The sequence below is a fragment of the Globicephala melas genome, chromosome 19, assembly GCF_963455315.2.
Source record: "Globicephala melas chromosome 19, mGloMel1.2, whole genome shotgun sequence".
Lineage (NCBI taxonomy): Eukaryota > Metazoa > Chordata > Mammalia > Artiodactyla > Delphinidae > Globicephala > Globicephala melas.
The window spans coordinates 39,957,914-39,975,681 of record NC_083332.1 but is presented as its reverse complement, the minus strand read 5'-3'; positions in this window follow the sequence as shown (position 1 = coordinate 39,975,681).

The window sequence follows — 17,768 nt, the reverse complement described above, 5'->3', positions numbered from 1 at the left end:
GTTTACCTGTAGATTTATCAAACTAGAATGTGTAAAAAGGGTCAACTTTCTGTACCATTTTACCTCTGTACTTTAGTGCTCAGGACAATAGCCAGCACACACTAAGTGCTCAGTATTTGATTCTCTTTAGCTTGAATGAATGTGTATCATATATATCTCATGCACCACTATAAACTATCTCCGTGTTACGTCTTCCTGCAGTGACCGGTTCTGAGCAATCTTCTACCAGTTTGGTTTGAGTGCAGCTCAAGGTATTTCACCACAAACCGGCTTCACATACCTCTCACTTTCCGTTCTGGTGCTTCTCTGAATGCCCTTTGTGGCATGCTTGTGGGATGCATTAGACACTCATATATGAGAAAGCTGGAAATGCAGAGGGATTAATGATCCTGGGACCACATTTAATCAATCCCAATGAATACATGTTCCATCCTTTAGTCCTCTAATTGCATAGCTCTGACATAGAGTTCATAAGTCCTCTCAGAATGTTCTGGCAAGTTTGAAAGCACTAGTCACCTACCTAAGTGGCCATGCATCTTTGCATTGGTTTTATCTCTTTCCCTGTTTCTCTTCATTCCCTCCCATCTGCTTTCTAGGATTATTTACCAGATAAGGTACCTGTACTCAGGCCCTTTTAAGGCTGTTATTTTGACTGAAAGTGAAATAAACCAAAGTTCACAAAACTAATGTCAATGGTAACCTTGAAATGCTCTAGAAAAAGTGATACTGTGTAACAGTATTACCAGAACTTTGTGCAGGAAGAGTTAAGATGAATAATACTAAAGAACCATGTTGCAAATTTTAAAGTTTCCCTGGAAGTGGTAGATTATACTTTTCCAAAATTGACTAAAAATTATTTTCAATCTCACATGCCCTTCCAGAACCTTATCATTCCCCCATCAAGAGTTGGGGTCTATGTCCTTGCCCCTTGAATCTGGTTGGACTTTTGTGACTGCCTTGATAGAATATACAGGAAATGATGCTGTGACAATGGTGACGTTAGATTAGAAGAGATGATGCACTTTCCATCTGTCTCTCTATTGGAACACATCCCTTTGGAGCTCTGAACTTCCCTATAAGACATCTAGCCACCCTAATGATACCATGCTGGAGAGAGTCTATAAAGAAACCACACAGAGAAAGAGATGCTGGAGGACACCAAGTTGTTTCAGCTCCCAGCTGCTGAAGTTTCCTGGTGCAGGTTTCAGACATTGTCAGATGAGTACCTTTTGCAGTGACTCCAGCCTCGGCTATATTCTAAACACAAGCTCATTAAAGACTCTGAGCTGGAACCTTGCAGTTGAGTCACTTCTATATCCTGAATCACAGAAACAGAGTAAATGATTACTGTTTTGAACTAGTAAATTTGGGGTGATTTTTTTTTTTAATGCAGATTTTGATTCAGTAGTTCTGGGGTGGAACCTGGGATTCTGCATTTCTTCTTTTTTTGTAATTTTAATATTATTTACTTATTTATTGGCTGTGTTGGGTCTTCGTTGCTGTGCACAAGCTTTCTCTAGTTGCAGCGAGCGGGGCTACTCTTTGTTGCAGTGTGCAGGCTTCTCATTGTGGTGGCTTCTCTTGTTGCAGAGCATAGGCTCTAGGTGTGTGGGCTTCAGTAGTTGTGGCACACGGTCTCAGTAGTTGTGGCCTGTGGGCTCTAGAGTGCAGGCTCGGTAGTTGTGGTGCACAAGCTTAGTTGCCCCGCAGCATATGGGATCTTCCCGGGCCAGGACCCAAACCCGTGTCCCCAGCATAAGCAGGTGGATTCTTAACCACTGTACCACCAGGAAGTCCCTGGGTTGATTTTTAAATACAAAATAGATGACTTGAACATTAGGTGACCTTTTTTAAAATTCTACAACTTCCTAATATATGGTCTTAAATCTCTTATGAATACAATAGGCTGATGAAAATAATAGTATTTGTTGATACTCTCAGATTGGGGCAAGAGAATGTTTCATTCTAAATATTTTCACATCCTGCCAAAACAGCCATCGTGGTGGACATATATAAAACCATAGAATTATTTTATGTCATATAGAACAGTAAAACAAAATAAAGTGAAGATAAGCCTAACTAATCCTACTTACTCAGTTGCTCAGTTTTCAAATCACGCAATTGAGATTTTATAGAAGCATCTATAATTATGTGTTTAACGTTGGTTAACTTGCTGCTACTGTTTCCACCTTTAGATGCATTTGGAAACATTCACATTCTTTATTAGAGAAAAAATCAAATGGAAATCTAAACTAAAATATGCTAAAGCACATCAGTAATTTTGTAATCCTCAAGTACGGTAACAAGGCTGAAGTACATTAAAAAATAAAAAGCCACACTCTGGGGTGTTCGCCACACTGCTGCTGGTGGCACTGGCTCTCAAGGCCAGTTTGCTTGCGAGGTGGCAGCAGCAGGCGGCGGCCCGTCCTCCGCCCCGTTGTTGGTCCTGCATAGCTCTGAATGACCCAGGTGTCACATCTTTTTGTTGTCCTGAAGGTTGTAGGGAGCTACGCAATGAGAGAGTTCGTGAAAACCTTCTGACAGCTGAGAGCACTTCCCGCGCCAAGAACCCTTTTCTTTTTTGTTTTCGAAGCACATTGTCCAAGGGGTGTCTGCGGAGCCAGGTGCAGGTGGAGGGAACTCCCAGGGCCGGACTCCGCAGTGCCCTCTGCCACAGGCCCTGCCTCCACCACCTCAGTGTCCATGGCCTCTGGGACCCCCTTGGTAATGTGGGACACAGTTAATGGTGAAGCTCCACTGGGAAGAAACTCCCAGAGCTGTCGTGCCTTTGAGCTGTGAGGTTTTCCCAGAGCACAGAGTGTCTCATTCCTGATTTCTGCCCTGAAATTCTTTCAGAGTGTGTTGAAGGTCAGTGACTACAGAGGCTAGTGACTTCATTCTTGTAGAACCAGATGCATTTATAAGGAGTCAGCCGACAGCAAGAGAAAACTGTGGGCCAAGTGCTCCCCTGCCTCCCTGAACTTATTCCTTCAGGACAGAAGCTGTGTGACTGACAGGGTCTCGGTGCACTGGCTGGGTGTCAGACCTGAGCCTCTGAGGTGGGAGAGCTGAGTTCAGGACATTGGTTCACCAGAGATATCCCAGCCCCATATAATATCAAACAGCCAAAGCCCTCCTAGAGATCTACATCCCAAGGCTAAGACCCAGCTCCACTCAGAGACCAGCAAGCTACAGTGCTGGCCACCCTATGACAAACAACTAGCAAGACAGGAACACAACCCCACCCATTAGCAGAGAGGCTGCCTAAAGTCATAATAAGGCCACAGACACCACAAAACACACCACCGGATGTGGTCCTGCCCACCAGAAAGACAAGATCCAGCCTCATCCACCAGAAAACAGGCACCAGTCCCCTCCACCAGGAAGCCTACACAAGCCACTGAACCAGCCTCACCCACTGGGGGCAGACACTAAAAACAACAATGAACCTGCAGCCTGCAAAAAGGAGACCTCAAACACAGTAAGGTAAGCAAAATGAGAAGACAGAGAAATACGCAGCAGATGAAGGAGCAAGGTAAAAACCCACCAGACCAAACAAATGAAGAGGAAATAGGCAGTCTACCTGAAAGAGAATTCAGAGTAATGACAGTAAAGATGATCCAAAATCTTGGAAATAGAATGGAGAAAGTACAAGAAACGTTTAACAAGGACCTAGAAGAACTAAAGAGCAAACAAACAATGATAAACAACACAATAAATGAAATGAAAAATTCGCTAGAAGGAATCAATAACTGAATAACTGAGGTAGAAGAATGGATAAGTGACCTGGAAGATAAAATAGTGGAAATAACTACCACAGAGAAGAATAAAGAAAAAAGAATGAAAAGAATTGAGGACAGTCTCAGAGACCTCTGAGACAACATTAAAAGTACCAACATTCGAATTATAGGGGTCGCAGAAGGAGAAGAGAAAAAGGGACTGAGAAAATATTTGAAGAGATTATAGTTGAAAACTTCCCTAATATGAGAAAGGAAATAGACAATCAAGTCCAGGAAATACAGAGAGTCCCATACAGGGTAAATCCAAGGAGAAACATACCAAGACACATATTAATCAAACTATCAAAAGTTAAATACAAAGAAAAAGTATTAAAAGCAGCAAGGGAAGAACAACAAATAATATACAAGGGAATCCCCATATGGCTAACAGCTGATCTTTCAGCAGAAACTCCGCAAGCCAGAAGGGAGTGGCAGGACATATTTAAAGTGGTAAAAGGGAAAAAGCTACAACCAAGATTACTCTACCCAGCAAGGATCTCATTCAGATTCCACAGAGAAATTAAAACCTTTACAGACAAGCAAAACTAAGAGAATTCAGCACCACGAAACCAGCTTTACAACAAATGCTAAAGAAACTTCTCTAGGCAGGAAAACCAAGAGAAGGAAAAGACCTACAATAACAAACCCAAAACAATTAACAAAATGGTGATAGGAACATACATATCGATAATTACCTTAAATGTAAATGGATTAAATGCTCCAACCAAGACATAGACTGGCTGAATGGATACAAAAACAATATCTGTATATATGCTGTCTACAAGAGACCCACTTCAGACCTAGGGACACATACACACTGAAAGTGAGAGGTTGGAAAAAGATATTCCATGCAAATGCGTATCGAAAGCTGGAGTAGCAATTCTCATAACAGACAAAATAGACTTTAAAATAAAGACTACTATAAGAGACAAATAAGGACACTACATAATGATGAAGGGATCAATCCAAGAAGAAAATATAACAATTGTAAATATCTATGCACCCTACATAGGAGCACCTCAGTACATAAGGCAAATGCTAACAGCCATAAAAGGGGAAATCGCCAGTAACACAAACATAGTAGGGAACTTTAACACCCCACTTTCACCAATGGACACATCATCCAAAATGAAAATAAATAAGGAAATACAATCTTTAAATAACACATTAAACAAGGTGGATTTAATTGATATTTATGGGGCATTCCATCCAAAAACAACAGAAAACAGTTTCTTCTCAAGTGCTCGTGGAACATTCTCCAGGATAGATCATATCTTGGGTCACAAATCAAGCCTTGGTAAATTTAAGAAAACTGAAATCGCATCAAGTATCTTTTCCGACCACAATGCTGTGGGACTAGATATCAATTACAAGAAAAAATCTGTAAAAAATACAAACACGTGGAGGCTAAACAATACACTACTTAATAACCAAGAGATGACTGAAGAAATCAAAGAGGAAATCAGAAAATACCTAGAAACAAGTGACAATGAAAACACGACAACCCAAAACCTGTGGGATGCAGCAAAAGCAGTTGTAAGAGGGAAGTTTATAGCAGTACAATCCTACCTCAAGAAACAAGAAACATCTCAAATAAACAACCTAACCTTATACCTAAAGCAGTTAGAGAAAGACGAACAAAAAAATCCCCAAAGGTAGCAAAAGGAAAGAAATCATAAAGATTGTATCAGAAATAAATGAAAAAGAAATGAAGGAAACAGTAGCAAAGATCAGTGAAAGTAAAAGCTGGTTCTTTGAGAAGATAAACAAAATTGATAAACCATTAGCCAGACTCATCAAGAAAAAAAAGGGAGAAGACTCAAATCAATAGAATTAGAAAAGAAAAAGGAGAGGTAACAACTGACACTGCAGAAATACAACGGATCATGAGAGATTACTACAAGCAACTATATGCCAATAAAATGGACAACATGGAAGAAATGGACAGAATCTTAGAAGAGCACAACCTTTGGCGACTGAACCAGAACGCAATAGAAAATATAAACAGACCAATCACAAGCACTGAAATTGAAACTGTGCTTAAAAATCTTCCAACAAACAAAAGCGCAGGACCAGATTGCTTCACAGGCGAATTCTATCAAACATTTAGAGAAGAGCTAACACCTGTCCTTCTCAAACTCTTCCAAAATACAGCAGAGGAAGGAACACTCCCAAATTCATTCTGTGAGGCCACCATCACCCTGATAGGAAAACCAGATAAAGAGATCACAAAAAAAGAAAATTACAGGCCAATATCACTGATGAACATAGATGCAAAAATCCTCAACAAAATACTAGCAAACAGAATCCAACAGCACATTAAAAGGATCATACACCATGATCAAGTGGGGTTTATCCCAGCAATGCAAAGATTCTTCAGTATATGCAAATCAATCAATGTGATAAACCATATTAACAAATTGAAGGAGAAAAACCATGTGATCATCTCAATAGATGCAGAAAAAGCTTTTGACAAAATTCAACACCCATTTATGATAAAAACCCTCCAGGAAGTAAGCAGAGAGGGAACTTACCTCAACATAATAAAGGCCATATATGACAAACCGACAGCCAACATCATTCTCAGTGGTGAAAAACTGAAACCATTTCCACTAAGATCGGGAACAAGACAAGGTTGCCTACTCTCACCACTGTTATTCAACATAGTTTTGGAAGTTTTAGCCAGAGCAATCAGAAGAAAAATAAATGAATCCAAATTGGAAAAGAAGTAAAACTGTCACTGTTTCCAGATGACATGATACTATGCATAGAGAATCCTAAAGATGCTACCGGAAAACTACTAGAGCTAATCAATGAATTTGGTAAAGTAGCAGGATACAAAATTAATGCATAGAAATCTGTTTCATTCCTATACACTAATGATGAAAAATCTGAAGGAGAAATTAAGGAAACATTCCCATTTACCATTGCAACAAAGAATAAAATACCTAGGAATAAACCTACCTAAGGAGGTAAAAGACCTGTACTCAGAAAGCTGTAAGTCACTGATGAAAGAAATTAAAGATGATACAAACAGATGGAGAGATGTACCATGTTCTTGGATTGGAAGAATCAATACTGTGAAAATGACTATACTACCCAAAGCAATTACAGATTAAGTGCAATCCCTATCAAACTACCAAGGCATTTTAAACAGAACTAGAACAAAAAATTGCACAATTTGTATGGAAACACAAAAGACCCTGAATAGCCAAAGCAATGTTGAGAAAGGAAAACAGAGCTGGAGCAATCAGGCTCCCTGACTTCAGACTATACTACAAAGCTACAATAATCAAGACAGTACGGTACTGGCACAAAAACAGAAATATAGATCAATGGAACGGAATAAAAAGCCCAGAGATAAACCCATGCACATGTGGTCACCTTGTCTTTGATAAAGGAGGCAAGAATATACAATGGAGAAAAGACAGCCTCTTCAATAAGTGGTGCTCGGAAACTTGGACAGCTTCATGTAAAAGAATGAAATTAGAACACTCCCTAACACCAAACACAAAAGTAAACTCAAAATGGATTAAAGACCTAAATGTAAGGCCAGATACTATAAAACTCTTAGAGGAAAACATAGGCAGAACACTCTATGAGATAAATCACAGCAAGATCCTTTTTGACCCACCTCCTAGAGAAATGGAAATAAAAACAAACATAAACAAATGGGACCTAATGAACCTTAAAAGCTTTTGCACAGCAAAGGAAACCTTAAACATGATGAAAAGACTACCTTCAGAATGGGAGAAAATATTTGCAAATGAAGCAACTGAGAAAGGATTAATCTCCAAAATTTACAAGCAGCTCCTGCAGCTCTATATCAAAAAAACAAACAACCCAATCCAAAAATGGGCAGAAGGCCTAAATAGACATTTCTCCAAAGAAGATATACAGATTGCCAACAAACACATGAAAAGGTTGCTCAACATCAATAATCATTAGAGAAATGCAAATCAAAACTACAATGAGGTATCACCTCACGCCAGTCAGAATAGCCATCATCAAAAAATCTATAAACAGTAAATGCTGGAGAGGGTGTGGAGAAAAGAGTACCCTCTTGCACTGTTGGTGGGAATGTAAATTGGTACAGCCACTGTGGAGAACAGTATGGAGGTTTCTTAAAAAAATAAAAATAGAACTACCGTATGACTCAGCAATCCCACTACTGGGCATATACCCTGAGAAAACCATAATTCAAAAAGAGTCATGTACCACAGTGTTCATTGCAGCTCAGTTTCCAATAGCTAGGATATGGAAGCAACCTAAGTGTCCATTGACAGTTGAATGGATAAAGAAGATGTGGCACATACATACAGTGGAATATTACTCAGCCAGAGTTTACTCAGAAATGAAATTGAGTTATTTGTAGTGAGGTGGATGGACCTAGAGAGTGTCCTACAGAATGAATTAAGTCAGAAAGAAAAACAAACACCGTATGCTAACACATATATATGGACTCTAAAAAACAACAAAAAAAGTGGTTCTGAAGAACCTAGGGGCAGGACAGGAATAAAGACGCAGACATAGAGAATGGACTTGAGGACACAGGGACGGGGAAGGGTAAGCTGGGACGAAGTGAGGGAGTGGAATGGACCTACATATACTTCCAAATGTAAAATAGATAGCTAGTGGGAAGCAGCCACATAGCACAGGGAGATCAGCTTGGTGCTTTGTGACCACCTAGAGGGGTGGGATAGGGAGAGTGGGAGTGAGATGCAAGAGGGAGGAGATATGGGGGTATATGTATATCTATAGCTGATTCACTCTGTTATACAGCAGAAACTAACACACCTTTGTAAAGCAATTATACTCCAATAAAGATGTTAAAAAAAATGCCACAGATTCGTTGCTGGACCTCTCATCAGAGGGTTGTGTGTTTCTCTGTCCTTTGAATTTTGAGTTGGTGATATGACATGTATTTGCGAATGTAGCAGTAGTAAATATGATTTAGGGAGAAGTTAGAAATTGCTCTTCATTGGAGCTTGCCCACTCTTGATGCTGGGAACCCTTCAAAGACCATATGAAGGAAGTCTGTTTAGCTTCCTGCTGGATGATAAACCACATGGAGAAAGACCCCATCCATCTTAGCCCCACCAGCAGTCCCAGCTGAAGCCCCATATGTTTAAGCACAGCCATCCCAGACCAGATGAGCTGGGCCAGAGTGGAAAAACTGCCCAGCCAATTCACAGAATTTTGGATAAATAATTAATGTTCATCATGTTAATCCATTATGTGTGGGGTGGTTTGTTATGTAAAAATCTGATGTATACAAATAGAAAGTGTTTTTAGTATATAAATCACATGAAAATATATGTTTCCTATGCACCTTGCCAACTTTCCTGTCCTGAAGTGTAACATTGCCAGGGAAAGTCTGTTTCCTTTTCAATGTTCATTGCTGGAAATCACTTCCCTGCTGTAATTACAGGCATGATGGCAGTGCTTGATTCTCAACTGAGTGAAGCTGCTGAACCTAAATTCACTTGACCAGCTGGGTCAGTGAAAATAAATGGCTTTATTTGACCAGACTTGGCTTGGCTCCCTTAATAGGATCATTTTATATCCCTGGTTCAAGGACACAATTTTGCTGGGCAGGGGCACATTGCTGATAAACATGCCACAAAGAAATAGTTGGCTTGTACAGCAGATGCAATTTTTTTCCATGCAAGAGATTCCCAAAAGTTTTCTTCTTCTGGGTTGGCCTGAAGGTCAAACCTCAGGAAAGGTTAAAATAACGGATTGGCTCAGTTTGAGTGGGAAGGAAACTGCTTAAATTCTACTTTTCGGAAGCAGCACATTTGGGGCAGGATACGTTATTCATAGTCACTGTGATCACTTGTATTCTGGGAGTGAAATTGCTTTCTGGCATTCTTAAATTTTTGCAAAGGAAGGAAGACATATGTTTCATTTTGCCTGGTGTACTAGGGAAAACACCTCGTTTTTTATGTATTTTCAGGTTCAATCAGTAGGTATACAGAATAATGTCAAAAATTCATGCACCTTCAAATTTTTCAGGTGTCACATTTTATCCACCACGCCATAATAGATAATCTACAAGCACTGCCTTCACAATAACTATTATGTAGCTCACAGGCATGACACGGTTAACATCACACTTCAGGCTGAATAATCTGACAACTTTTCATTTAAAAATAATAAATGGCTCACAAGGTATATTTTCCCACACATGCTTTATTTCATAGCACTTCCATACTTCCAGTTTGTATTATTCTCTCTCTGACATTTTGCATGTCATATGGTGAGTTTCCTCAGGGAAAGTAAATCAGATTTCTGCCTGGAGTGCAAACTGACTAATAATAATCATCACCATAAAGGAGTCTGTTGTGTTTGGGACCAAAAGTGCTATCTGGTTGTTATGGCAACCCAGATTTGAAAAGTGATGCCTGGTTGTGAGGGGCAGGCACCAGCATCCCAAAACCAATTCTTCGTCCAAGCTTCTCCCAACAGAATAATTTCCAGTCATTCCTAAAATGGATGCAGAGTGACACATTGTCAGCTCATATGAACTACTCTCACTCAGTAAAGGTACCACATTTCCATCATAAAAGGTGACATTTTCCCTTTTCACTAGACTAATGTTGACAGAGAGAGGCTAAGTGCATGGTACTCATTAAGGCTGTATATCAGCAGTGCTAATTGATATTGCAGAGACTAGTGGATGAGTCTAGTAGGGTATCACTGCATCTTTAAAATGTGTTCTTATCTCTCTCCATCTCTCAAGTGGAAATCATGACTCTCTTACCTGGACAATATCTGTCCATTATAAATAATCATATCAAATCTGGCATGGCATTACTTCAGTTATCCTCATCAAGGTATGTCAACCATTTATTTACATATCAGTCACTCCACTAGACCAAGAAGTCTACAAGCACAGGTTTTGATCCATCTCCTTTTCCCCAGGTTCTGGAGCATGTCATACACCTCAGAATTTTTTCTTATTGAATGAACTGAGTTGTGTAGGCATCTCCTGTGACAGTGCCATTAAATGCACTCTTGATATTCAAGGCACAGATGCACTAGAGTATTTTTTGTAGTTTAAGGAGACTACAGTACAGTTCCGAAAGTTTACCCCCTCTGAAATGCAGTTTTCTTGTATGGAAAATGAGAACTTAAAACGCTCTCTCTGGGTGTTGTTTGAAGAAGATATGAAATAGTGTCAGTAGACCACAACAATGTTGGTTTAATTCCCTGAGGATAAATTCTCAACATATAGTCACTGTTATTTGAGCTCTGACTCAGTGGAGCAAAGCTCAGACCATTTCTCTTGGAGTCCACGATGTTTCATCCTTATCTATTGAGACTGATTATTACTGGATTGTTAAATAATTGGCCCATGTAATTGACATCCAAAGGCAGATGTTAAACACAAAGTCTATTGGAGCTACATATTACCCCCTTTCTTTTCTATTAAAAATAACAATTTGCCTTAACATCCAGGATTAGTTTTAAAACATGAAAAAAAAATATTTTAAAAGAAAAGTTGGAAACTCTTGCTTTTGGTGACATTAAACAAGTGCCAATGTCATATGAGGCTTAGGTACAGAGTCAATGATGAGGTCATACAAAGAAATCTGAGAACAAGAACTCAGATCCATTGTTTATTAATAAATTAGAAGAATGTGTCTTTTTTCTCCTTTAATATTTAAACCTATTCCCTGTATTATAAATATTTTTAATTTTCTGTATATTATGATGTTTTGACATCTCAACTGTTTGGCTGAGGAGAGACTATCCCTCCCTGGGCAAGCCAATTCTTAGAGCAAAGGACCCATTCTAGACCATGTCTTTGATACGCAGACTAACCGGTGCAGAGCCCTGCTCCTCCCATCTGGTGCACACACCCCAGGAGGCAATAGTCTTCTGCCTTAGTCATCCCAGAGCCAGGAACCCGGCAGCTAGAGACCACCTCTGTAGCCCAAAGCCTGCTGAGAGTATTCAGACTTAGCTAGTCTTAAACTGTTTACCTTCTCTTCTTTTGCCTTTCCCACAGAAACCCCAGTAAAGGCTTTCATCTAAAGCTTTTTCCTAGGTGTTGTTTTCTGCTTCCTAAAGACACTCAGCTGTTTTCCCCATGTGGCCCTGCATGGTGTGGTGTTGCCTCCTGTCTCTAGAACCTATGAGGATAATAAACTTTGTTCCTGAGCCTCTCCTCTTGTGGCCACACCTGAATGACCATCTCATAAAGGAATGCAGAGCATTCCCCCTTTCAATGCACTTCACTGACTTCACATTGTCCCTAAGATTAACGCCACAACCCAAGATTTATACCTACCTACCTTTGTCATAGCATCTTCCACACTCTACTTGAATTCATGATTATATTTCTGCCTCCGAACTTTAGTCCCTCTGCCTTGAACACAACCTCTCACCTCTGTCTGCATCAAAAAAATATTCATCTTTTTAGACTCAATTCATTTGCTATCTCTTTGGAGATTTCATCCTATTTATCACCCCCATCCTTCCACCTACCTTTAGAATCCATCCCCACCACCCCCAAGCTGCACCTGTGCAAAATTCTAGTACATAGTAATCTACTATAATATTTTGATATATATCTATCCCTTATTATACAATAAGCTCCTTCAGGACAGAAACACCAGAGTTAGCAGAGTGCTTTGTACTATGTGGAAAATACTAAATACATTTTAAATTAGTTTATATTCAGTTATTTTTATCATAGTGAAACTGTAGGTTACATGAAATTTGGAAATCATAATAAAAATTTTACTAATAAAATGCTTCATCTCACACTCATTTTACCTGTAACATACTGTCTGCAGTCATTTTGTACTTTACAATTTTACATAATTAGAAATTTTGCATGCATACTATTTAACTCATGGTTTTTCATTTAATATTATAATTCAAACATTTCCCATGGTTTGTACGTACTTCATTATTTGTTTTTAATGCTTCTTACCCTGTCTGATAAAAGTAACATGATTAATTCATACTTTTATTTTTGGAAAGTATATTCAGTGGCTACTTCTTTGCACAATCCTATTTTATTCTTTGGTTGATTTCCTTAGGATAAGTTCCAAGAAGCAGTATTACTAGTCTAATGGATCTGCATATTTTCATATGTCATACATTGCCAGTTTTTCCAAAAGAGATTAAATCAATTTGCACGGATACTAACTACAAACATGGACCTCTTTCTCCTTATCCACGCTCACATTGGCTGCCATGACTATTTTTTTCTAATACAACTCCATAAATCCTGTTGAATTCCACTAAGTACTAACTAATATGTTTTGTTCCCTTCAGATTCACAAGCATGCACTAGGTATATACAGTAGAGCAAGGCATTGTGCTAAATTGTTGAGAAGGCAGAGGGGAATGAGACATTACTCCTGCCCTGTAGGAACTCTGATTCCAGAGGTCAAAGACATAGCTCCACACAAAATCCTAATCCAGTTCAGAGATGCCCTGAGGGAGGCAGACAATACAGGAGGGTAGGGAGAAAGGTTCCACAAAGACATACTTGGAGCTATTGGACAAGTTTATTACTTAATGTAATCTCTATTTAAATTGTATGTCCAGGCCTTTCATGTATTCCTGTATCAAATATTTATGTTTTAGGACACCTCTGTCACCCCTCCTCCTTTCTGCCTCATTTACTTTTGTGCCTGGGTTATAGGCAAACTGTGCTGCTTTGCCCTCACTTCTTCCAAACTTAGTAACTCAGCTAGCAGCTCCCTGACCCCTCCCACTCAGGGATTTTAAGGTGGCTACCTTTTCTCAACAGCCCCCATCTCACCTACTCTCACCAGAAGGCTTCAGACAAAAAGAAATGCGTTATTCCTCACTGAGTGCTTATTTTTTTTTATGGTGTCAAATTTTAGAAATAATTTCCTGAAATTTGGAGGGTGGTAAATCATATTATTAGCTGCCATTTATTAATCATTTATCATCTATGCCACTGTGTGCAGTCTAGTCAGCCACTATAGTATACATACACGGGCTGTGTAGGGGACACAGATGTTTTCTTTTAAGCCGTTAACTGTTATTCTGAGCAGATTATTAGACTGGCTCAACCACACAGTAGGACACAATCAGAAATCCCAAAGTCAAATGCTCCAGATATGAACCCGAGCACAGGGTGGTCCTGGACCCAATTTTGCCCTCTTGATTTTTTCTTTTTAATCCAATGTCTGTCTTCCTTTTAAAATTATTCAGTGCAATCCAAGTTGTTTCAGAATGCATAGAGCCCAATTGCCAAGAGGGAAACATTAATCACCAGGATCCTTATGTTTAGCTATGTTTTCTCCACCAATTTAAGCACTTAGCAACAAAACCCTAGCAGTTCAGGCGTTTCAGTAAAGTATCATTCTTGTAATCCAGGTTGCAGAGGAAAAAGGAATCAGCATGTTCTAATAAGCCCTGCAGAAACATACCTTTTCTAGTGTAACCCCCATGCTGTTTCTTTTGGCTCAGGCAAACTCTAATAATACCTCCCCATTTCTTGATGCTGGCTCAGGGGCCACTGCATATGGTTCTTCAGACATGACAACTGCCAGTGCCTTCAAGACAACCGTATCCCACCCCATTTGAAAACATATTGCTGACTTCCCACACCTGCAGTGTCTTGCAGCAGTAGAGAATTATCCACTCACAGCTGCATCTTGAAATTAAAGTCTGCTTCATTTACTTGACCCTGGAGCCTTGTCCAAACAAGCTCACTTGAGCTTTCCCCAGATGGTGACCATTTACTTCTGCCTCATTCATTACTATTCCTTTAAATCATGGCCCTGAGCCAGCTGGCACACTGACATAGCTTTTTAATGGGAAGATTGCCCATCTTCATCCTTAATTTGGTAAATACAAAAAGTGGCCATAAAAATTGCAACACTATCCATGGTGGTCTTTTTCTTCCCCTACATATGAGCCTGCCTTGTATATCTCTGATGTTTGTTTAAGTAATCAACTGAGTCAGTTGTGTTAGTAGGGAAAAAATGGCATCTGTGGACAGTAACAAAAATGATATACAGGTCTGGATGTTATATTAATTGGCTATTGATATAAAAGAGCTCCATCACAAACCACCCCACACTCCGTGGCCTATCGAAACACACATTTGCATTATACTCATTATTCTTCAGGTCAGTGATGTTTTGGCTTCTCTAGGATGGACTCAGTGGGGTAGCACTACTTCACACTGCAGGCTGGTTTTAGAAGTCTGCTCCTCGTGTATTTATTCTTGGGCCAGGTTGAAGGGGCAGTGGTTGCCCAATACATTCTCCTCTTATGGCAAGTCACTGGCATAGCCAATGCCAAGCCAAACTGTATAAGTGCATTTATGGCCTGTACTTGAGTCATGGCCACTGGTCAAAGTAAGTCATTTTCATATGTTTGAAATTAATGGGCCAGGGTAGTAAACCCTGCTTACTATAGAAGGAAAAGGGGATTGAATATTTGTTGAGTGATAATCCAAAGCAGCATAGTTTTATACAAATTAAAAAGCATAGAGTAATATTAGAAAATATTGTAACACTGGATTATGAATACTTTTATTATAGAAGATTATATACTTTTATTTCACAAGATTGAAAAATAATCCGCCATGCCTGTGGTAGACTAGTACTCAGCAATATTTTGAGTTTCCCTCTTTCTGCATACCTAGAAGGGCACTGGAAAGGGGCCATGTGATGAAACCATAATCAGAGCTAGTTTGATCATTTCAAGGCCAAACCACTTAAGAGCCAGCGTGTGAATAGTATTTTTATATCTAAAACAGAATGTATTCTCTCCTGATTTATCCTAGTGACCTTTAGGGGCAAAGCTTTAATAATACCTTGGACTCCACATGCTTGTCTAGATCTTTTTTTTTTTTTTTTTTTTTTTTGTGGTACACGGGCCTCTCACTGTTGCGGCCTCTCCCATTGCGGAGCACAGGCTCCGGATGCGCAGGCTCAGCGGCCATGGGTCACGGGCCTAGCCGCTCCACGGCATGTGGGATCTTCCCGGACCGGGGCACGAACCCGTGTCCTCTGCATCGGCAGGCGGACTCTCAACCACTGCGCCACCAGGGAAGCCCGCTCATCTAGATCTTTGACACACTCTCATCAAGAGGTAGAATCTGCTTCTCCTTCCCCTGTATTTGGGCAGGCTTGAGACTCTTTTTTAACTGTAGAATGTGCACATATGACCCTGTTTGACTTGTAAGTCTGTTCACTGCTTGCTGGAATACTCAGCTGACTGCCTTGAGGCTACCATGCTATGAGGAAGCCCAAACCATAAAGATGCCTAAGAAGAAAAAGAAAAATGCTCAGTCAGGTCCAGCTACTCCAGCTTCTTTGCTCTCTCAGTTCCAACCGCAATCTGACTTCAACTGTATAAGAAAGTTGAGGCAAAACTTTCCGGTCAGGCTTTTTCCAAAATTCTCACTGACAGAAACCTTGAGAAATAACATGGTTGTTGTTATGTTAAGCCGCTAAGTTAGTTGTTACACCACTATTGTAACCTGAAAAGAGGTTTGCAAATGTTTCTGGCAAAATTATAAGTTACTTTGTTCAATCTGGGATGAAATTTTAAAATAAATTCTCAGGAGCCATGTCAATTTTCATTCCCTTTGATCTATTATTGTCTTTTCCAAGATTCTAGCCTATGCTTTATTTGTGATATGTATATTTAAATTACTTTGAAATCATGAACAGCAACTTTAAAGTACAAGAAGAGAGGATGCGTTAAGCAAATTAAAGCACATCTTTTGAAAGATTTCTTGTATAAATTCTAATGATAGGAGTGAAGACTATGCAAGTACATGGGAAAATGCAAGAGGCACTGCATTAGTTGGAAAACACATGATATAAGATTGTATGTACATTTTAGCTGCAACTACAGGAAACTTGTCATAGGAATGTGAGGGAAAGTACAAATGGAATTGATTATATAATTGAGTTAATATATTACCATTTAAGATTTAAAAATATTATCTAAACTTTCTAATATTTTATTGAAGCATATAATACCTGCTTCAACATACAAAATAGAAAAAAAAGTTTTTTTAAATACAAAATATTTGGCCTGCACTTCTTATGCCTGCTTAAAGTATGAAGATTTTACTTATTAGAAGTGGAGTGAGAGAGACTAAAGTCTCGATCAGAATGTTTCTGCCACATTCTAGGCATGTCATAATCTTGGTTTTTTCTTTCTGTAAAATGGGGATAAACACAGAGAACGGTACAGGTCAACTGAAATCAGGGAAGTAAAGTGTTTTTTATCTTGTAACGGTTGTATAATTCTAAGAAACTATTTTGAAAACAAAGCAGATTATTAAGGATTATTTGTGTTAAGATTTTTTTTTGCTTACATTTGAAGTTAATTTTTACCTGTGAAATACATTTCTTTCACTAAAAAGGGCTTCTTTCCCAAACCCTTAAATTTTTCTCCTGCAAAAATGTGCCAGTTTTGGTACCATGATACAAAGTTGTGTGAAGACTTAGAAACTGAAACTCTGAAAATGGTACAACTTGGGTGTTAGTCAGTTATCGTATACTGCTTGTGCCAACAGCAAAGACATCTATTCTAACTTACTGTAACTGTGCAAATCCCAGAGCAACTTAAAACATGCTCCCATAGGATGTACGTGCTTATTAAGGCATAATAATTTGAGAAGTGATCACCATCTAATTTGCTTCCAGGGCCTCATTGTCATGATTTGACATGTAGTCTCTGCAACGGGAAAATGTGAATAAGATTATTTATCCTGTTTTACAAATGAGAAATCTGAGTATCAGGAAAGATATTTGACTTTTTAAAAAAAATCTATTTATTTTTATTTATTTAGTTTTGGCTGTGTTGGGTCTTCATGGCTGCGTGCGGGCTTTCTCTAGTTGCCGTGAGCAGGGGCTACTCTTCGTTGCAGCGCACGGGCTTCTCATTGCGGTGGCTTCTCGTGTTGCGGGACATGAGCTCTAGGCACGCAGGCTTCAGTAGTTGTGGCTCACAGGCCCTAGAACG